This window comes from Macrotis lagotis, chromosome 2, assembly GCF_037893015.1.
Source record: "Macrotis lagotis isolate mMagLag1 chromosome 2, bilby.v1.9.chrom.fasta, whole genome shotgun sequence".
In the NCBI taxonomy this organism is placed as follows: Eukaryota; Metazoa; Chordata; class Mammalia; order Peramelemorphia; family Peramelidae; genus Macrotis; species Macrotis lagotis.
In genome coordinates this window covers 139,662,357-139,670,157 of record NC_133659.1, presented here as the reverse complement: position 1 = coordinate 139,670,157, position 7,801 = coordinate 139,662,357, and the positions used below count along the sequence as shown (strand labels likewise).

At 37.5% G+C, this 7,801-nt stretch overlaps 1 non-coding gene across 1 annotated transcript; it reads right to left on the bottom strand.

The window, feature by feature from the left end:
- Positions 1-6,897: 6,897 nt before the first annotated feature.
- On the bottom strand, positions 6,898-7,004 carry LOC141515637 (U6 spliceosomal RNA). The gene has a single exon (XR_012476399.1). It is a non-coding gene; the product is annotated as a U6 spliceosomal RNA (small nuclear RNA).
- Positions 7,005-7,801: the final 797 nt, after the last annotated feature.

Here is a 7,801-nt window from a genome sequence, read left to right as displayed (position 1 = left end):
CAACTTGAAATTCTCAGTGCTTTAAGTATAAATGATAATAGGAAATATAATGAACTTCCTAACAAGCAGAAATTTTTCAATCCAGTAATACTGAGTCAAAAAAAGAAAGTCAGCTCATGAAAATTTACTCCCATCTAGTAAGACTTTTGTAAAATGTTTTTCCAGTTTCAGTTCAATATTACATGATTAGGTTAATGGGGGGGCTGTCGAATAGTAAGGGGTGGGGGTGGATAGGGAAGGAATGCCACGGGCATTTTGTCTTTTTTCATCTTTATCTACTCCAGGGCACAGATTATATCCTTATTCTTGATTCTGTCTCTACAGGACCTGGCAGAGTGCCTTATAAGCATTAGGTACTCAATAAGTATTTATTGGCAAAGCTAGACATTGAGTCAGAAAGATTAATTTTCCTGAATTCAAATCTGCCCTAAAACTTACTAGCTGTGTGATCCTAGATAAGTCACTTAACTATGTTTGCCTCAGTTTCCTCATCTGTAAAATAAACTGGTAAGTCACTCTAGTATCTTTGCCAAGAAAATCCTAAATGGGATCACAGAGTCAGACATGACTGAACAACAATGTAGTTTTTGAAAGTCTTTTAAGCAAATGTGAAAAAAGTGAGATTATTTTAGACCTTAATTTTGATACTTTTATCAACTTCATGATTTTCAACATCTGATACTTATGTAACATTAAAGGAACTGACAAACCTTTCAAAAGACTCATATGAAAATATTTTGTCATGATTCCACATGCATAAGCTGTGTCAAATTACTTACCATGTCAGGAAGGGGTAAGGAGATCGAAAGAGGAAAAGAAATTGGAACTTGAAAAGTAAAAGAGAATGGTAAAATTGTTTTCAAAATTAAAATTAAATATAAAGTCATGAGCCTAAAGGGATGTGGTTTTATATATAATTTTATATATAATTTTTTGCTTTGTTAATATGTTAAAATGTTAGTTTTATTTGGTGTTTGTTAAATTCAGGAATAAAAATAATTAATTCAAAAAAGTATTCCCATTCTTTAAATATCACTATCTCTTGTGAAAAACTAGGATACCTGTTGAAGAATATTTGCACTGGTACCACTTGGAATTATAAAAACAGCACAAGGGTAGGGTTGGCTGGGTGGCGCAGTGGATAGAGCACCGGCCTTGGAATCAGGAGTACCTGGGTTCAAATTCGACCTCAGACACTTAATAATTACCTAGCCATGTGGCCTTGGGCAAGCCACTTAATCCCATTGCCTTGAAAAATCTAAAAAAAAAACCAAACAAACAAAAAGACACAGCACAAGGTAGTACATAGGAATAAAAAAAACACTTTAGGATACAAAAGATTTATGACTTTAATAAGGCCTTCTGAATCCCAAGATTTAGAGCCAAACTGAGTTTTAGCAAACAGGGCCAGCTCCCAAAGCAAATTATTTAAAAGGGAGAAAATATCAAAACTTAATTCTTCAAAGAGTTTCCAGTTTTCTTGGGGGATACTAAATGATTTCTAGGTAAAATCAATTTCTCCTTTTGCCCCACTAGTATTATTAGATCATACTATTTGACAATGCCCAAGAAAAACATATGAATATTTTCTTCTACTTCTCTGATTTTCCCCATTCAAATAAGTTCTAAACTCCTTTACATCCTAGGATTCAGAGAATCAATTAACAAGCATTTATTAATTATTTATTCTGTGCTAGGAACTGTGTATAATGAATATACAAAGAAAATGCAAAAACAAAAACCAGTCTCTGCCCTAAAGGAGTTTCCATTCCATTAGAAGAAACAATAATAAGTCAGAGCAAAGAAGATGAGTAACCTTTATAGGGGATAACAGTAGCAGCTGAAGGGACAAGGGAAAGACTTCCTGAAAAAAAGCAACTATTAAACTGAATTTGAAAGAAAGTTAAGGACTCTAAGTTTAGAAATTGGTGGGGGAGAGCATTCAATGCATTGGGAATAGTTGGTGAAGTTCAGTGATAGGAGATAAACAGGAGGATGATGCTGAAGTCAGCTCAAACCAAAGTTCAATAATAAAATTTTCAGTGTAATTACCCCCTTAAAGTGCATCTCAGAAATCAGAAAAAGTTGTAAATCAAGGCTGGACATATTGTTTTGTTGTTTGTCCGGACTTAAGAAAGTGATGGAGAAAATATTAATAATGCAAATTAAATTTTAAAATGTGCTATGTATCCTTTTTTTCTTCTTCTTCAAAAGAGCCAGCTGTTAAATATTTGTCAGGGTATACTAGACAGAATGACAAAAAAAATTTCAAATATAATACCAAATGTTTTATGGACAACTTCCTTAAATGATCCTTAATGTCCTTACATTCCTACTTTTGAGATATTTATTCTTGATGCAGTTGAGCTGAACTATAGTTTAAGGTCCCCCCACCCAGAGATTTTTACCTTGTAAAAGAACCTACCTTCCTTGCCCCCTTCCATTGGAATTCATTACATGAAGGGTAAAACATTCAGAATGAAGTGCTTTCCCTTGTCCAGATTGCCAAGGGCCACTGGGGTTTCATGACCAGGCATTCATCCCTCTATACTATCTCCTCAAGGTATAAATAAGAAGCTTTTGAATGTGCCTTTTAATGAATTGGTAAATCCATTTTGCTCTGGACTCATAGGGCAGGCCTCAGGGTGGCAGGTTTGCTACTGTTATATCTCAATTAAAGATGCTTTCTTTCTCAGCTCATGACTTTTGATTCATTTCAGGACTTGACATTGTCATGAACAAAAAAAAATTAATGAAAGGGAGTAGAATATGAAAAAGAATAGAAAAGTAGGAAGAGCCTAGTGAAGTGTTTGAGAGAGAGAGAGAGAGAGAGAGAGAGAAAGGGAGACAGATATAGAGAGAAACACAGAGAGAGAGCCAGAGAGAAAAACAGAGAAATAGAGATAAAAATAGATAAAGACAAAGAGAGAAACAGAGATAGACACAGAGACAGAGACAGAGAAGACACAAAGATATGGAGACAGAGAGATAGAGGAGATAGTCAGAGAGAAATAGAGACAAGGAGATTGAGAGAGAGAGAGGAAGACAGAAGAAAGAAGGGAGAGAGAGAGAGAGAGAGAGAGAGAGAGAGAGACAGACAGACAGAGACAGACAGAGAGAGACAGAGAGACAGAGTGACAGACAGAGAGAGAGAGAGAGAGAGAGAGTTGACAAAGGTTTTCAAACTCCTGTGAACTATAGAGTAGTTTGGAATTTCCCAATGGTTTTATTGGCATAGGAGGATCATGTTGTTGCTCTATGGGAGTGGGGTAAAATGAATTAATCCATCGAGCTTTCATTAGAACTACAATGTAACTGAAATAAAAATGCAGGGACTCTCTCAGAACTGGACATGACCTTAGAGATCATTGTATATGGTTAACAACTGATCTTGGGGGGGGGCAGGGAATGTACCTATAACATACTTTTAAACTGAATCTGCATTATTAATATTTTCTCTGTAATGTTCTTAAGTCTAGACAATCAACAAAATGATAACACAAGTCCAAATTTGTAGTGTTTGCTATTTCTGAGATGAAAATTTAATAATCTGTACTCCACTTTGAGCTGGCTCCAACAGACCCTGACTGCAACATCCCAGACAAGTAGGCAGCTCTCCTGGTCAGGGTCATTTTCATGATATAGGATAGTGTCCATGGAAGAAACAATTATATACTCTTTATATTATTCACTCATTTACATTTCTGGTGTCCACTTCTGTTAGTATTGCCACTCAGTTCACCACTAAAAACTAGCTCAAGTAATGAGAAATCTAGAAGGTAGAGACTTGGGAAGGACTTCTACATATAAATGTTTAGGTCCTCTATCCCCACCACAAGGGGAAGAAAGTTCCAATAAAGAGAAGGCTAGAGCTTCAACCTTAGGTACTTCTGTGACCTTGAGGGAGGTCACACATTTGGGACTTTTTCTTTTTCTATAAAATAAATTGGTTTGATTAGATGACTCCTGATATCCTTTTTAATTTTAAATCTGGGCCCTTACTGTGTAGCAGTAAATTTTTATGTCCAAGAAAGGAATTTTGGCCAGGAAGGAAAACAATGACATTGCCCTCTTGGCTTAGTTTTTGGCCGTGTTCTTTAAGTTGTTTACCACTCCTGAGAGGATCTTGGAAACAAACTGGATTTCATTGCTTAGCTTTCACACAGCTCCTGTGGGTTAAATTTGTCTGAACTGCCTAAAATGGGTTTTGGAAGCATGGAATCTTCATGAGGAGTTAAATGGGAATGAAAAAAAATGTCTAATGCTAGGGCAGATAGTTGCCTGTGCCTAGACAAAGGCAGCTATAAGAATAGATTTAACATTAGACACTTTGCCTGTCTTTTGTTCTACATCCTTTGTTTATGATGGCTTATAGCCTCAGATATCATCAAAATAGTATCAGCCCAGGGCAGCTAGGTGGTGCAGTGGATACAGCACAGGCCCTGGAGTCAGAAGGACCTGAGTTCAATCCAACCTCAGGCACTTAATAATTGCCTAGCTGTGTGTCCTTGGGCGAGTCACTTAATCCCATTGTCTTAAATAAAAAATAAAATAAAATAGTATCAGTCCAACCTTGTCATTCAGAGACCTTTTAGTCACTATGTGAATCAAGATGATGAGCAAGTATCACAGAAACTAGTTGTTGAGAGAATAGTGAGGAACAGAGGGACAGAAGAGGAACAAAAAATGCAATTCTTAGGAAAGACAGAGGAGGATAATACCCAGCAAGAGGCAGGAATGATGGGGAAAGGGCCTGTGTGAGAAGAAAATGCTCTCCCCAGAAGATATCTGTGGCTGTCCAACACTAGATACAATTTGTCCTTCCGTGTGTATTCCGAGGACCTATAATCCCTGTTTGTCACCCCTATGTTAGTACCCTGACCACAAACATTAAATGTGAACCTTTAGGCACATGTGTCTTGATCTTTCTATGTATGTCCTTCCATGTATGTGTTGGCTTAACACAACCCATACATTTATCCTCCCTAGACCTGTCTATTCTTCCCTTCAGTATATGTATATTTGTGATAAAGAGTGCATTACATTTATGAGAAAGTGATTTATTGCTCCTTTCTTACTTATTTTTACTAAACCTTTGCTTTGAACTAATAATGTTCTCTGGATTATTAGTAAAAATAAGACTACCTATTATTAGATGGTATCCCAAGAGTTTTGTTTGTTTTGTTTCTGCTTGAATTTTTTAAGCTATGTGAAATTTCCCAGAGTCCTGCAGATATGGATTCATATCTGAGACAAATGAAGACAAGTACCTCAGTCATAATGAATTAAAGCTTACTTTAAAAGTAGCTGTGTTTTAAGGAAGAAGGCCAAATCAAGAGTCCTCCTTTGTTATTTTTAGACATAAGAAAGCTAGAGCCATCGTAGAGGTCCTACTAGACATATTTATCCTTGATGCTGTCACATCCATCCTCCCTGAGCCACCTTTTATCTGAGCCTGAGAAACCTTGTGGATTCTCTTTTCCTTGTTTGTCATTTGGTCCATGAATTGTGATACTCTGACATACTTTATGATTGCCCTTGATGATCCTGTGCTATTGAGACAGGTAAGAGGCACTTAGGTAGAATATTGAACCAAGATATTTAAAGGCCAGTGTTCAAATCCTGCTTCAAATACTTACTGTGTGACCTAGGCCAAAGCATTTAATCTCTCTCAATCTCAGTTTACTCATCTGTAAAATAAAGAAAACAACAGTACCTACTTCATGGGGCTGTTGGGAGGATTAAATGAAAAACCATATGCAAAATGCTTTCTAAACCTTAAAGTGCCAAATAAATGCCAGCTAATTAATAATAATAATAATAATAATAACAATAATAAACCTTGCTGACACTAACATTTACTACTATTTTAATCTGAATGCATTCAAACTTTCTGAATGCTATTGTATGTTCTTTAACACCACACCTGCTTCTAAGGCTCCTATTTGATCCATATGATATAAACAGGATGGGAATGGGGAAAGGGCTTTATTTCATCAGTGCTCCATTCCACACAGGCCCTTTTCTCATCATTCCTACCTCTTGCTGGGTATTATCCTCCTCTGTCCTTCCTAGGAATTGCACTTTTGTTCCTCTTTTGTTCCTCTGTTCCTCACTATTCTCTCAACAACTAGTTTCTGTGATATTTGCTCATCATCTTGATTCACATAGTGACTAAAAGGTCTCTGCATGAGAAGGTTGGGACAATACTAATTTTTTTATTTTTTATAAGGCAATGGGATTAAGTGACTTGCCCAAGGACACACAGCTAGACAATTATTAAGTGCCTGAGGATGGATTTGAACTCAGGTCCTTCTGACTCCAGGGCCTGTGCTATATCCACTGCACCACCTAGCTGCCCTGGCTGATACTATTTTGATGATATCTGAGTCTATAAGCCATCATACTCAACCAAAGGATATAAAACAAAAGGAAAACTGGAATCTCCACTCATACCCCCAGACATGTACACACACACACACACACACACACACACACACACACATTGTTACATCGGGTACACATGGATGTATACACACCTATATTACACAATGAACTGAAAGGAAAAACAAAATTATCATTCCTAAGCCTTGAAAAGAAGATTTTTCTATTACTTTTTTGACTGAAATATTTTAAAATTACAAAATTCCTTTTTTGATACAGTCTTCTGGGAGCTAAAATATGGAGTAAGCAGTAAAACACTCTCATATATTCACCTCCAAAAGACACAAAACAGTGTCTTTTTTTTATTTAGGTTTCTGCAAGGCAAATGGCGTTAAGTGGCTTACCCAAGGCCACACAGCTAGGTAATTATTAAGTGTCTGAGACCGGATTTGAACCCAGGTACTCCTGACTCCAAGGCCGGTGCTTTATCCACTATGCCACCTAGCCGCCCCAAAAAATATGGAACACTTCACGAATTTGCATGTCATCCCTGCACAGGGGCCATGCTAATCTTCTCTGTATCATTCCAATTTTAGTATAAGTGCTGCCAAAGCAAGCACCACAAAACAGTGTCTTGACAAAAATCTTGGAGCAGCAGAACCAGCAAAATGATGTGGTAGAACAATCCTTGAGACCAAAAAAAATTGCCAAGAAAATTCTGTCTCTCTCAGGTAAAAGGAGAATACAGTGTAGGACAGTAAGCATCCAATTAAGTGATAACAAATCCCACTTCAGCAAACCAAAGGAGATCCTGAGCCCCAGTGCAGTGGAGCAGACAAATGCCATCAACAGGACTGCACTCTTGTGCCTCAGCGGAGTGAGGAGAATAGTCAAACTCCAGCTCCAAGAACTGCCGTGTATTTCAGCAAAGTCCTGGGAAACACAGAAACTCCCCATCTACTTCAGCACCCAGAAGACATACACCCTAGGACCCTAGCTCAGGCCTTGGTAATGTTCCAGACCACCATGGCCTCTATCAGCACCAATTACCCTTGACCCTATAACCTCAGTTATAGGTGTCCCCCAGATACAAGCAACCCCATGAATCTAAGGGCAATATCAGCATAGTACCTAGTGAACAGCCAGGGTTTGCAATCCCTGGCACAAGAAGCTTGAGACAGTGCCCTGTCTACCCTGGGAGCAAGTTCAAATTTAAAAGAAAAGAAAAAGACCAAAAAAGGATGAGTAAAAAACTACAATAGAAGGCATCTCACTAGGGATGATCAAGACATAAATTCAGAAGAAGACAATAATGTCAAAACACCTATGGGCAAAATCCCAAAGAAAAATGAAAAGTGTTCTCAAGTCCAGAAAGACCTCATGGAAGAGCTCAAAAAGGAGCTTAAAATTTATATTT